This window comes from Triturus cristatus, chromosome 4_1 (genome assembly GCF_964204655.1).
Source record: "Triturus cristatus chromosome 4_1, aTriCri1.1, whole genome shotgun sequence".
Lineage (NCBI taxonomy): Eukaryota > Metazoa > Chordata > Amphibia > Caudata > Salamandridae > Triturus > Triturus cristatus.
In genome coordinates this window covers 887,775,112-887,790,595 of record NC_140585.1, presented here as the reverse complement: position 1 = coordinate 887,790,595, position 15,484 = coordinate 887,775,112, and the positions used below count along the sequence as shown (strand labels likewise).

General features: G+C 41.6%; 1 protein-coding gene across 4 annotated transcripts in view; it reads left to right on the top strand.

Annotated features, from left to right (window-relative positions):
- NRF1 (nuclear respiratory factor 1) overlaps positions 1-15,484 on the top strand; it is a 687,565-nt gene that overhangs the window by 158,108 nt on the left and 513,973 nt on the right. The gene's annotated exons all lie outside the window — the stretch shown is intronic.

Here is a 15,484-nt window from a genome sequence, read left to right as displayed (position 1 = left end):
AACCATTTCTACTGTGCATGCATTGTACTTGCTTACTTAGACTCCCTTCTGCAACTGTAGTCTCCTGATCACATCTGCTACTGACATTGCTGCACCTTCTGCACCTGTGTCACCTCAATCCCTACTATACTTGTGGTACTTTACCAGCAGTGCCGCTGCTTTGTTTTTTGTGGCAGTTACACCAAGCCCATCCCTCTTTATAATTTCTCTGAGATATGTTCTCTGTCCCCTCCTCCTGCTGATTGCAAAAAAGCTGATGGATTCAGCTAAACAAGAACGAACTGCATTTGCTGAACTATATTCTATAGTGCAGTGGACTTTCCCACTGCCAACTTCTTTTCCATTTAGCCCTATTAATGCTAAGGTTCTGAATATACCTCCATGCCTTCCTGCTGATCCTCTGCATTAATATTATACATATATGATATGGTTTTAAGATTTGTTTCATAAACGGTTTATGTAAAAAAAATACTTGTTTCCTTTAATCCTCCTTGGACTTTAAAGTCGTTATTGTTAATATATACTCGGTGAAAGAAGTTCACTCGTCTGTCTGTTCATTTAACAATGTATGTCTGCTTTTACATTGCTACTCACTACCATACGTTTACATGCCACCATTAGTAAGTTTGACTAGTGTATGTATTTGTAAGAGAGAGGTAAAAATACTTACCTGGTACATGAATGGCATGGGACACACATTCAAGAAAGGGGTCGTGAGACAGTTCCGAGTTAGACATAGCCCAGACATAGCTCTTCTTCAGGATAACCATCTGGTGGGGGTAACAACTGTGGGTTCCTGGATCATTGTAAATATAAGGTATTGATGCACTCGTGGTTCACCTTCAGCTCTTGTGGAGTCGTGGATCTTTGCACCAGATCACTCCCACTGACACTGCCAGAGCTGATCTGACCCTTTAGGACTGCTACACTGCAGTATGTGGGGAATTGAACACAAAGGTCAAAATGACTCAACATGCTTGCCACATTTTCTTAGGTTTCTATCCAAAAAGCATCAGTTGATCATAGGACTTCCTTTCCACCCACATATAACAGTAGTAGTCTGACATATACATTTCCAGTAAGAAAAGCTGCCCACCAATAGATTAACATGTGGGTAAAGGATCCAAGTTTCTCCAGTATTGGGGTGTCTTTCATAGATTCACATGCTTGAATATTCCCCGTCGTCGGAGTGGGAGTCCCACGGTAAATAATATAGCAATATATACAGTCATAATATATATATATATATATATATATATATATATATATTTATATATTCACTGAAAAAACCATAGGTTTCACACATGTTATAGTTAGCGGAAATTTTAATCATAAAAAACCATTGAAATTCCCCCGTTATAGTTAGTGCAGGCAACTATAACTCACGCAACCGCAATCCTCTGCTGATGACGTCAGATATTACATCACTGATGACATATGTGTCTTTATGAAAAAAAAATATTTGCAATATATGTATAGCTAAAATTTAATGGAAGAAGACATGGGCAAATAAGTGTCTAAATACAGTATTAGCATCAGCAGAGGATTGCGGTTGCGTGAGTTATAGTTGCCTGCACTAACTATAACGGGGGAATTTCAATGGTTTTTTATGATTAAAATTTCCGTTAACTATAACATGTGTGAAACCTATGGTTTTTTCAGTGAATTTGCAAGGTTTTTTAAATGCTAATTCCTAACTATAACGTGTGTGAAACCTATGATTTTTTCAGTGAATTTGTACGGTTTTTTAAATGCTAAGTTACTTTACGCCATTCGTGGCGTGCGCGCCCACTTAACGCAGTTCGTTCCGTGCGCGCACCGTGCGCTTCGCGCACACAGTGAGCACGCATTGCGCTTCGCGCACCGCGCGCCCACTTTACGCAGTTAGTGCCGGCACGCACGGTGGGCACGCGGTGCGCTACGCGCACCGCGTGCCCACGTTACGCTAGATGGGCCATGCACGCACGATGCGCTTCGCGCACCGTGCGCACATGGAGGACATATGATGCGCTTCGTTGTGAAAGGTAATATTTTAATTTTTAAGAGAATATATATGCAATGCGCAAAAGGTGCCCTTCGGCCACCATTTGCACACGGGGTGGGGAGAGTATGGATAATTTTTTTTTTTTTTAGTAATTTTTACCGTACGTGTACGGTAAGTGTAATCGGCGAAATTTTCGAAAAAATTAAAATTCCCTTTTTGCCCTTGGGGGATCTTTGGGGACTCCCTCAACATGGCTAGGTGCTTAGGAGCTGTCTAAACAGCCCCTTTACATGTTTTTGGCCTTTGTTTTTCAAGCCCCTCTCAGAGTGCGAGAGAGAAAATGGCGGCCACAACTTCCTGGTTTCGACCGATTCGAATGTTTACTAAGATCTATCAGCCAGTCAGAATCGCGCTCGCGTACGGTAAGCTTACGGTAAGCGCACGGTAAGCGCACCGTAAGCTGGCTCAGATATATATATTGATTTAAATGCTATTTTCTCAGGAACTACTGAACAGATTTACACCAGACCTACAAAAGGCACTTCCTTGACCTGAGGACTACCTCTCTGCCAAATTTCTAGTAACTCTGTTCAGCCGTTCGGGCTGTAGTGTGTCTAAAGGTCCTATGGAAAAATGCACGGGAAAAACGCGTTTTGGGACCCCTCTTTTATCTCAGCCCCCGCTTGACGAATCCCCCCGAGACTTTCAGGGTAGGAGCGGAGCGTAGCGCCCCATTAGTTTTGAAAATTTCGCGAGGATTCGTCGACCGGCGCTAAAGTTATTCCAAATAGAATGTTGCGGTTTTCCTATGGAAACAGGGTCCTAACTAGCTAACTACCTACTGGCGACCGCCAGTAGGTAATATATATATATATATGTGTAATCATATAAAAACAGAGATATAAGTAAGTGATAACATCAAGAATGTCCCTATATGAAATCTCCATAGAGATACATGGAAAGAGAAAAAAGACATTCGCAGTCTATCACTGTCATTATGTTAGTCCAAACTACGGCCAATCAGGCGCCAGCTCCTCTCTAGAACCTTCTCCTCAGAGCTCCTCACCTCAGATTTTCTACCGCACGTCGTGTGAAAGGGAGTCTCCCTGAGCTCTGCTCAATTTTGTTCTCTTCAGCATGTCTTCAAGTAAGAAGTCTTTGTTTAGACCTTGTTCTTCTTTTGGAAAGCTACGTTTATTCTCAGAAGATCCACACAGTAAGTGTATTTACTGTCTTTACCCAGACAATGAAGTGGCTAAATGTGAGTTCTGTAGAACTTTTTCTACAAAAACTCTGAAAGACAGGGAAGGCCGTCTCTTGTTGTGGCTCCAGAGACTTAAGGATAAAGATGAAGTGGTTTCTGAAGTAGAAAGCCTTACTTCTGGCCGTTCCCACACAGCCTCTAAGCGCAGTAGTATACAAGATTTACCTTCTCCTTTTCTGAAAAAGAAGAAAATGTCTTTGACTATGACATCTGCCACTTCTTCTTCCTTGACTACTGCTTTGTCGCCCACGAGACATAGTTCTCAGGCTGCTGAGGCTTCCACTTCCCAGTTTTCAGGGAAAAAAACTGGCTTCATCGTCGACGAAGCTTCCGACGACCAAATCCGCAATTTCCTGCTCGTCGACGGTGACTCTTGACGACGACGACAGCATCAACATCGTCGTCGACGATTCCGTCGACATTGCCGGCGTCGACGATGATAATCAGTACCATCAAGACTGTATCATCTATATTACCAATTGCATCGTCGTCGACGAAGAAGGAAAAAATCTCGTCGACATTGACATCGTAGTCGTCGAAGGTTGTGAAATCGTCCTCGTCGACGATTACGTCGTCGATTGACCCGTCGACGAGTGTCCCGTCGACGAAGAAGAAGACCTCGTCGTAGTTTTTGTCAACGACGGTTCCGTCGACGAAGGTCCCGTCGACGATGGTTCCGTCGACGAAGATACCGTCAACGAAGGTCCCGTCGACGATGGTTCCGCCGACGCCAATTCCATCGACTATGGTTCCGTCGACGATAGTCCCGTCGAGGATGGTTCCGTTGACAAGTCCGTCTACAAAGATGTCCTCAGTACCTTCTATGTCTCCGATACTGTCGACGGCAGTCTCTTCGGTGAAAATAAAGATTAAAAGGACGACTTCTGCTCAGAGGTCCTTAAAGGATCAAATTTCTTCCACGTCTACAGCACCCACTTCGTCTTTTGCCGCTGCTCCTTTGGTACCATTGCCACCGAGTTCTCGACCAGATATGTCGGGTGAAGTTATATTGTTGGAGGATTCCCACCTTCCTTCTCCATTGTTTGCCACGGATTCTGATCAAGATTCAGAAGAAGGTTTACCTGAATCGTTTGGGACGGCACACAGTCCCTCAGATTTAATAATAAAGTGCCAAGAGGATAGTAGTGAAGATAAGGAACAATTTTATCAGAAAGAAATTCCTACAGAAAGGCACATTGCGACGCTACCACTGTCCCTGATAACAAATCTTCAACTCATGTTGGACGATTATAATAGACGGTTTCCTTTATCACCACAAGAATCTGTGGTCCCGCCTCCTCCAGTGGTGCCAACAACTATATCGGAACCGGTGCCAGCTCCAATTCCATCTGTGGTAACACCTTCACTACCGCTGCAACATTCTTCAACTCGGGCAGTACCTTTTCATGTTACTGAAGAAGAAGAAGAAATTCCTCAAGACAGAGAAGATGGTGAGATTCTCGATTATGGTGGCGATGATGATGATGAGGATGATGGTATGGCGGAGTGGGATGATTATCATGCTCAAACACCATCTCCCTCTCCAGTGATACCTGGTGACTCACCACCAGTGGATATTGCCAGTTTTCACCAGTTAATGGATAGGGCAGCACAAAGATTCAAATTGACAACGGAACATAAGGAAGAGGATTGTTTCCTTTACGATTTCAAAAATCAGCATTTTAAACAAACACATACAATCCCTATAATCGAATTTATTTGGGAGGAAGGCAAAAAGATTATGAAGACCCCAAATAGTCTTCCGGCACAGGTGCCCAGATTGGAAAAAAAGTACAAGTCGCCTTCGGGAGCGCCAGCGTGTCTTACTGGTCAAGCAAAGGCAGATTCTGTGGTGACACAGGCAGCGCAACGTTGGGCTAGAAACCCTGCGTCAACGATCACTGCACCACCTGATCGTGATGGACGTCGTTTGGACGCCATAGGGTGGAAATTTTCTTCAATGGCTTCCACCACTGTGAGAGCGGCTAATGCTCTAGCCATTTTAGGCCGTTACGACCGTCAAGTATGGGCGGATATATCAACGCTAGTTGACCAACTGCCGGAACCATCGAAGAGTGAAGCCCTAAAGCTACTCCAGGAGGGTGAGGGTACATCTGCAGAGATGATAGACTGTGCAGTTGATATCGCCTGTATGGGATTCCGTCAGCTTGCTGGAGCAGCGGTATTGCGCAGGCAAGGTTGGTTGCGCTCAACATCCTTTCGTCAGGAAGTACAGGCAAAAATATTGGACATGGCATATGACGGAGAGGCTTTGTTCGGAGATCATGTGGATGAAGCTCTCCAATCGATAAAGAAGGATACGGAGACTGCCCGCTCTCTGGGCACATTACAATTTCGGAAACAGTCCTTTCGGGGTGCACGCGGACGCGGCACCTCCTCTAATTTTCGACGAGGAAACAACCAGTATAGATCATATACCCAGGGTTCCAACCGTTATTCCTATAACCAACAGCAAACCTCTCGACAGCAGTCTTCCAAGACTTACAGAGGGAAATCCTCTTATATGGGTTCCACCCCTAAGAGACAATGACTTGTATCAGTCCCAGAAAATTGGAGGTCGAATCTCTCTGTACTCTTCTCAATGGTCCTCCATAACAAGGGACCGTTGGGTTTTGGACATTGTAGAAAGAGGTCACACTTTAGAGTTCACCGAATTCCCTCCACCCACACCACCTACCGGACCACCACCGGCTCATATCAAGGAACTGTTACATCAAGTTCAACTTCTAATAGACAAAGGAGCTCTAGAGGTAGTACCTAGATCTCAAAAAGGAAAAGGATTTTATTCCCGATTTTTTTTCTTATCACCAAAAAGAACGGGGAATGGAGGCCCATTCTAGATCTGAGGGCTCTCAACAAGTTTCTGAAGAAACAATCCTTTCGCATGTTGACGCTTGTAGAGATCTTGCGATTACTCTCACAAGGAGATTTCATGGCAACAATCGATCTCCAAGATTCATATTTTCATATCCCCATACTACGACAACATCGGAAATTCCTTCGTTTTCGAGTGGGTCGGAAGGATTTCCAGTTCAAGGTACTACCATTCGGCCTACGCTCGGCTCCGAGTGTTTACAAGAGTGCTAGCCCCTGTCGTAGCGTTCCTACGTCTCCAGGGTGTCCAGATCTTCCCATATCTGGACGACTTTCTCCTAAAATCACAATCGGAAGTGCAACTTCGACAGCACACACGTCTTTGCAAGGAGGTGTTTCGCGCCTTAGGGCTCTCCATAAATGCCACGAAGTCCCATCTACAGCCTTCTCATCACAAGGATTTTCTGGGAGCAACTTTGGAGACAGTGTCAGCAAGGGCACTTCTCTCCCAAGACCGTCTTCAAAGGATTCTCCGTCTGGTAACCCTTATCAGATCAAAAAGATCTGTTTCTGTACGACTGTTAAAGTCGTTTCTGGGAATGGCGTCATCATGAATTGCATTGATCCCTCATTGCAGGTTACGGACACGCCCCATCCAAGAAGAACTGGATGTTCAATGGCGTCCGGTGACGGGTTCTTTCAACGATCTCGTAACCGTCACAGATCGGATGAAGTCGGCGCTGAAGTGGTGGACACAACCGTTAAATCTAATGAAAGGCATTTCATTTCTGTCAATAGTACCAGACATGACAATAACAACAGACTCCTCTCTAGAAGGATGGGGTGCTCATTTAGAGGATCTATCAATCAAGGGAAAATGGACAATATGCCAAAAAGCCTGGCACATCAACAGGTTGGAGCTCATGGCTATATTTCTGGCTCTCAAATCCTTTCTCCCTTTAATCCAAGGAGAATCAGTCCTAATACAGACAGACAACACAACCTGCATGCACTACATCAACAAGCAGAGCGGAACAAAATCTCCGAAACTGTCTCGACTAGCCCAGTCGATCTGGGATTGGTCTCTCAACCATCACATCACGATTGCAGCAGTTCATCTACCGGGGGTATCCAATATCCTAGCGGATTTCCTGAGCAGGTCCTCCTCCTCGACCCACGAATGGGAGTTACATCAGCCAACTCTAGAGATGATATTTCGACGATGGGGTCGTCCACAGCTGGATCTCTTTGCCACACCAGAGAACCGCAAATGCCGAGACTATGCAAGCTGGCATCCCCACCAAGGATCACGGGGCAATGCCCTTTTGATGAACTGGTACAATCTGTTTGCCTACGCTTTTCCTCCAATCCCACTCATACCTCGTGTCCTGTGGAAGATGCGGAGGCAACCTTGCCAACTACTTCTAATAGCCCCCCGTTGGCCTCGGCAAGCATGGTTCTCAGAGTTACTCCTAATGTCTCAATGCGAACCAATCCTTCTACATCCTCGTACAGATCTACTTACAATGAGCAAGGGGAAAATTTGTCATCCGAATCTCTCCTCACTGAGCTTATCAGCTTGGAACCTGAGCACTGTGAATTTGCCCATTTAGACATCCCACAGGACTGTAGAGACATCTTGGCTCAGGCGAGGGCTCCTTCTACGGTTAAAACGTACAAATTAAAGTGGAAAAGATTCTGCCACTGGTGTGCAGCTAATGGAGTTCACCCGTTTCACTCCACGCCACAACAATTGCTACCTTTCTTCTTGCATTTAGCTAACTCCGGATTGTCTCATGCAACCTTGAGGGTTTTTCTGGCGGCAATTTCCCGTTTCCGTCAAGATGGTTCGACGTCCCTTTGTTCTTCAAGGATTATCCAACAATTCTTCAAAGGGTTATTTCGTAAATTTCCTCCTGTTAGACCCCCACCTCCATTGTGGCATCTAAACATCGTATTGGCACAACTAATGAGGCCACCGTTTGAACCTATTCACAAGGTCGAGTTGAAGTATCTAACATGGAAGGTGGCTCTTCTGGCACTAACGTCTTCACGTCGCGTCAGTGACATTCATGCATTTACCATAAATCCGCCTTTCCTACAGTTCAAACCAGATTCTGTAGTGTTGCGTACAAATCCAACTTTTTTGCCGAAGGTACCTTCAGACTTTCATATTAACGAACCAGTGATTTTGAAAACCTTCTTTGCTAATCCTCAAACTCCTGCGGAGCAGAGATTACATTCCCTGGATGTGAAACGATGTTTAAAGTTCTACATCAGCAGAACAGCTTCTTTACGGAAAACTGATCAACTCTTCATAGCTTATGGACGCTATCACAAGGGACGTCCAGTTGCAAAACCAACTATTGCACGTTGGGTTTCAGCAGCCATTGTCTTCTGCCATCAAAAGGCAAACAAGCCATTGCAGTCACCAGTGAGGGCTCACTCCACTAGAGCGATGTCTTCTTCAACCGCATTATTTGCTGGAGTCCCTTTACATCAGATCTGCAGAGCAGCTACGTGGTCAAGCAGACATACGTTTACAAGACACTACTGCTTGGCAACTTTAAACGAGGAGGATGCTGCAGTTGGGCAGGCAGTGCTTCGCAATCTTTTTAAATAAGGTGAGCCTCTTCCTTCCCTCCTCCATATTGTTTCCATGTACCGTTGAAATAATGGTTTATTTACACTTGTATAGATATTCAGTAATATCATATATATAAGGATATTGATTGGCAGTACAACTGTTTAGTGCTGTTATGACTATGGAAACAATGATAATTGTTACTGCTGGCTATTCTATATTCAAGCATGTGAATCTATGAAAGACACCCCAATACTGGAGAAGAACAATTGTTACTTACCTGTAAACAGGTGGTTCTCCAGTATTGGTGTCTTTCATAGATTAACATGCGACCCTCCCTCCTCCCTTCAGAGGCTCTCTTCTCCTCATACACTCTAAAGTCACTTTGGTGCTACGAAAATCTGAGGTGAGGAGCTCTAAGGAGAAGGTTCTAGAGAGGAGCTGGCGCCTGATTGGCCGTAGTTTGGACTAACATAATGACAGAGATAGACTGCGAATGTCTTTTTTTCTCTTTCCATGTATCTCTATGGAGATTTCATATAGGGACATTCGCTTACTTATATCTCTGTTTTTATATGATTACTTATGTATATGTATATATATATATATATATATATATTACCTACTGGCGGTCGCCAGTAGGTAGTTATAGTTAGGACCACGTTTCCATAGGAAATCTGCAACATTCTATTTTGAATAACTTTGGCGCCGGTCGACGAATCCTCGCAAATTTTTCAAAATAGGTGGGGCGCTACGCTCCGCTCCTACCCTGAAAGTCTCGGGGGGATTCGTCAAGCGGGGGCTGAGATAAAAGGGGGGTCCCAAAACGCGTTTTTCCCATGCATTTTTCCATAGGACCTTTAGACACAGCTACAGCCCGAACGGCTGAACAGAATTACTAGAAATTTGGCAGAGAGGTAGTCCTCAGGTCAAGGAAGTGCCTTTTGTAGGTTTGGTGTAAATCTGTTCAGTAGATTCTGAGAAAATAGCCTTTAAATCAATATATATATCTGAGCCAGCTTACGGTGCGCTTACGGTACGCTTACCGTACGCGTACGGTGGCGTGCGCGAGCGCGATTCTGATTGGCTCTTAGATCTTAGTAAACATTCGAATCGGCCGAAACCAGGAAGCGGCGGCCGCCATTTTCTCTCTCGCACTGAGAGTGTGGATTAAAATACAAAGCACAAAAACATGTAAAGGGGCTGTTTGGACAGCTCCAAAACACCTAGCCATGTTGAGGGAGTCCCCAAAGATCCCCCAAGGCCAAAAACGGAATTTTTTTTTTTTCGCTAATTTCGCCGATTACGCTTACCGTACGCGTACGGTAAAAAAATAATAAAAAAAAAAAATTATCCACACTCGCCCCACCCCGTGTGCAAATGGCGCCCGAAGGGCACCATTTGTGCATGGCTTATAAAATCCACGAAAAATTAAAATATTACCTTTCAAAACGAAGTGCATCATATGTCCTCCATGTGAGCACGGTGCGCGAAGCGCATCGTGCGTACATGGCCCATCTAGCGTAACGTGGGCACGCGGTGCGCGTAGCGCACCGCGTGCCCACCGTGCGTGCACGGCACTAACTGCGTAAAGTCGGTGCGCGAAGCGCACCGCGTGCTCACTGTGCGCGCATGGTGCGTGAAGCGCACCGTGCGCGCACAGAATGAACTGCGTTAAGTGGGCGCGCACGCCACGAATGGCGTAAAGTAACTTAGCATTTAAAAAACCGTACAAATTCACTGAAAAAACCATAGGTTTCACACACGTTATAGTTAGGAATTAGCATTTAAAAAACCTTGCAAATTCACTGAAAAAACCATAGGTTTCACACATGTTATAGTTAGCGGAAATTTTACTGATAAAAAACCAATGAAATTCCCCCGTTATAGTTAGTGCAGGCAACTATAACTCACGCGACCGCAATCTTCTGCTGATGACATATGTGTCTTTATGAAAAAAAAATATTTGTAATATATGTATAGCTAAAAATTTATGGAAGAAGACATGGGCAAAGAAGTGTCTAAATACAGTATTAGCATCAGCAGAGGATTGCGGTCGCGTGAGTTATAGTTGCCTGCACTAACTATAACGGGGGAATTTCATTGGTTTTTTATCAGTAAAATTTCCGCTAACTATAACATGTGTGAAACCTATGGTTTTTTCAGTGAATATATATATATATATATATATATATATATATATATATATATATTATGACTGTATATATTGCTATATTATTTACCGTGGGACTCCCACTCTGACGACGGGGAATATTCAAGCATGTGAATCTATGAAAGACACCAATACTGGAGAACCACCTGTTTACAGGTAAGTAACAATTGTTCATTTGATGCATACTGAAACATATATTGGAATTGGCTGCAAAAGTAGTCACTTTCATAGACTAGAAATATATCTTCATGTTAATAATAAGAAAAAAAAATTGATTTAGATTTGAGCAGTGGATATTCTATCCACTTGTGGTAGAATTTCTGCCCCGTCAAGAGTGTCCTACCAGGGCACCAGTCGTTTAAATGGCTCTATGATTCTATTGATCTGAAAATATCTGGCAAATAATCTTCTAATGGTATCACTACTGGTGCAAACTCCACCATTGGAAGCCAACCCCAAATTGAGGGTCATTGTAATTGCCCACATGGCTTGTTTTCATATCAGGGGGACAGGACAGCCGGTTCTAGACGATATTTCAATTGTGTTTTTTCCATATCTGGTGGCCGACTCAGTCACTCTTGATTGGGAACTTTACGTGCAACCCTGTCTGAGAAGGTTTACTACCTTGGGAAGCTAGACAAATTTCTTATATCACTTTAATTGTAGAGTGAAAATCTGAAATCTTTTGGTGCATTCTATTTCAGGCATCCTCTAAATTAGGCATGGTGTTTTTATATCCGATTTTTGGGAAAAGCACAGTTTATGATAGTCTTTACTAAAATATGAAATGTTGGTTATCTGATAAAAAATTGGGAACCTCCTCATCAAGTCTTCAAAACGAAGTCTTGATTGATGAACTTGGTAATATTAACAAGAGATAGAACCATTGTGAAAAATAAGCCCAAACATGCCTAGTAGGAGCATACATACTCTCCTTGTGATCTCACAGAAGCTTAAATTTTACAGAAGGTCTATAAATCATTCGTACAAAAGATTGTTACATTTTGTTTTATTGAAGATTCATAGAGCAATTACAAGCACAGTAGCAATTGCAATATAATGATTAGACCTCAAGTATTACAATTTATAAAATCCGAAGAAGATAACGCGTATGAAGCATGAAAGATATAGAATTTTATATGAAAAAGGAAGGGAAAAGAGAAGAAAAGTGGAGGGATAGGAGGTGAAGTAGGAGCAAGAGGAGGGAAAAAGAGGAAAGAGTGCAGAAAGAAAGAAAAGCTTAAAGGTAATAAGTGCGAAGATGTGTAGTAAAGGGTAACCAATATAAATCCAATTTTAACTTTTGCAGTAACAATAATGAGGAGATGGATATTTTGTGTTTATCACAAATAAAATTCCACTATGTTAACATAGATAACTTAGAAGTATCTTTCTAACAGGAGAGTATAACTTTGAAAGCAAGCGCAACAAAAAATCTAAATACAAAGGTTTGGTGGAAAGTGATCAAAGTCAGGTGACATAGATCCTAAGAAAAAAAGTTGGAATGTTAGTTTTACATTGCATTTGAAGACCTTTAAACATTTTGACCAAATATCTTTCCAAAAATTAGACACATGAGAGCAATAATAAAATTAATGAGTTCAAGTAGCATTGGACTTGGAACAAGACCAGCATAGTGGAGAAGCAGATGAGTCAAATTTAGAGATATATTCTGGGGTAAGAATTATTTATTATAAATAAAAAATAGAGATTGTGTAATATGTGCTGCTTTGGAGGTGTTCAATAGATTGAGCCGTAATGTATCCCAGTAAGAATAGAAAACGATCAGGAAAGGTCAGTTCTTCATAATATTTCAATCAAATGTTTGGTTTGCACCGAAGTTGGTGTTAGTAAAATGGTGTATATACAAGCAGCTTTAGGAATAGATTAATGTTGAATATTGCCCAGAGGTGTCAAAGGTATAGGTGGAACTGGAGGAGAGGGGAAATTGTGATTGATTAAAAAAGAATGGATGACAGAGGATAGGATTCCTTTAAAAAAGAGCTTGATAAGTTGTATTATGCTTGTAATTGTGGAAAGGGTATAACAGTCACCTCTTACCAATTGGTGAACAAACATAATATCCTTTTCTTTCCAGTGTTTAGAGTTAAAGGATTGGTTGCGCAATTTGAGAAACTTATTGTACCAAATTGAGTAGGATAGAAAGCATTGCGGAAAATCAAGATCAGCCCAGAAAATGGCATGTAATCTTGGAAATATTTTAAAATGGTCTTTTTGCAAAAGAAGGTACTATTGGACATATGGATTACATCTTTGAATGAAAAATCCTTCAGTAAGGATCGTTCAAATGCATTCCGAGGTATGACAGTGTCTTGAAAACCATTAAGGCAAAAAAGAGTTGTAGAAAAAAAGCCGAATTATAAAGTTTAAAATCAGGAAATTGGACACTACCTTCACTCTTTGGGGGTTTAAGTTTACATAGGGCAATGCATGGATGTTTGTTCCAGAGAAATTTTGTGCAAATGGAATTAATTTGTGAAAAATAATTATGGATTTTGAATGGTAACATAGAAAGTTGTAAAGGAGGTGGTACAATCATCATTTTGAGGTTACCTAAGTCTCCCAACCATGATAATTGCAGAGTGGGCAAGATGAGAGTAACGTTTGTAATTTGAGTTGTAAAATATTAAAGGTATGGCAAATTATGTTGGAAGTAGTAGGAGAAAACCAAACACCAAGGCATTTAACTTTGGAATGGTACCATGTAAGGTTAGTGTTTGCAAAAATTTACTGCTAACAAAAATTTTGTTTTGGAAAAATTTAGTTTATATTCAGGAATGTTAGAATATAAATTGATCTCTTGTTAATAAAAGAAAAAAAGGATCTAAAGAGGACAATGGATTGGACATGTAAAAAAAGAACATCAACATACGCTGATAATTTAGTCTCGAGAGAATTGTGTGATAAAAAGCAAAGGAGAAAGGGGTCGACCTTGCTGGTACCTCTGTGTAAAGTGAAATAAGGAGAGAAATGACCATTCGCAAAGACACTGACACTAGGGTCAGAGTATAATCATTTTATGAATGAAATGCATTTGGGACCAAAATCAAACCAGTGAAGAGTGCTAAACATAAAGTGCCAATTAATGCAGTCAAATGCTTTTCAGCATCCAGAAATAGGCCAGCAAGAGGGCCTTTATCTTTTACCCAATGCAAGAATATTAGAGAACATTCTGGCATTATCTGCAGCAAGTCTGCCCTTAATACAACCGGATTCATCTGGTTTGACAAGGAGAGGCACAGCAGTTTCTAAGAGAGATGCTAGGATCTTAGCAAATGTTTTGCAATCATAATTAATCAATGAGATAGGTCGATAGTTCTTACAAAGGGTGGGATCTTTATCTGACTTGGGGATAATAGCAGTTAAGTCTTCGAGGAAGGAACCACTAGCCTTCAAGGTCAAAAGAAAAGAATTAAAAGGTTCTAATTTGGGGGCAAAAAGGATGAAAAGGAGGAAATGTAATTCAATTGAAAATCCATCTGGGCCAGGAGGAACCTTAGCGCTTTTTAGGGATTTGATTACGTCTATAATTTCCTGAAGGGTGATATCCATTTCTAATTCTTTGAAGTTGCTAGAGAGAAAAGGAGGTTTGTGAAGATCATTTAAAATCTTTTGTATATTTGGGTCTGATGGGGTGGTATCTTCTGTATTTAGTGACTGAAAATTCCGCTGTTTTCCATTCCTACTTCCAGTCGGAGGACGTGGTGTTAGTAAATTCATTTTGAATGGGTCCAATCGTTATACGCTCTGATTTAACTTTTAAGTAATTAGCCAACGTCTTACCAGCCTTATTTTGACCTCTCTGGTATTTAGATTTAACTTTAAGTAAGATGTTACATGCATTGGTGGTAGCAATTTTGTTTATATTTAGCTGTAAGTAATTAATGTAAAACTGAGAGAGATTTAGAGGTAAAGTAAGTGTGTTCGAGTGTTTTAATTTTCCGACGCAATGCTAGGTATTTGAAATGTAACTTATTTTCCCTTGTAGTAGAGTAAGTTATGGTGAAGACCCGAAAAGAGGCTTTAAAAGCATCACATTTGTTAGAAGGGAGGTATCAATGGATTGGTTAATTTGTAAGAATTCCTTAATAAAAGCAGTGGCTTCTGTTATAAAATTGTGAACTGATAGCTGAGAGTTATTAAATCTCCAACAACCAGTTTTGGATTTGAGGGATACATCAAAGGAAGATTAAACAGGGACATGATCTGAAATAAAACAGATTTCTGATGATTGTGTAGAAGGGAGTAAGGACTTGGTAACTAAAATATATTCAGTTCTGTACATTGTATGATGAACATTGGAAAAAATAAAAACTCGTGTGTATCAGAGTTGCAAGTTTTCAAAAAATCAAATAATGGACACGTGGAAATGGCTGCTTGGAATGCCTTATGAGATTAGCTACAATTGAATTTGCACTTGGATTTCTGGTCTGTAAAGGGGTCCAACCATTGATTAAAATCACTTGCTACAATAATATTGGTTATCAATGGAGGCGATTTCCTCTTTAATACTATGCCAGAAGTCAGGATCCTGTTTGACTGGTCCATAGATATTGAATAGACAAGCATGTTTATTATGAATGGTGGTAGTAACCAATGCCCAGCATCCATTAGAATCGCAAT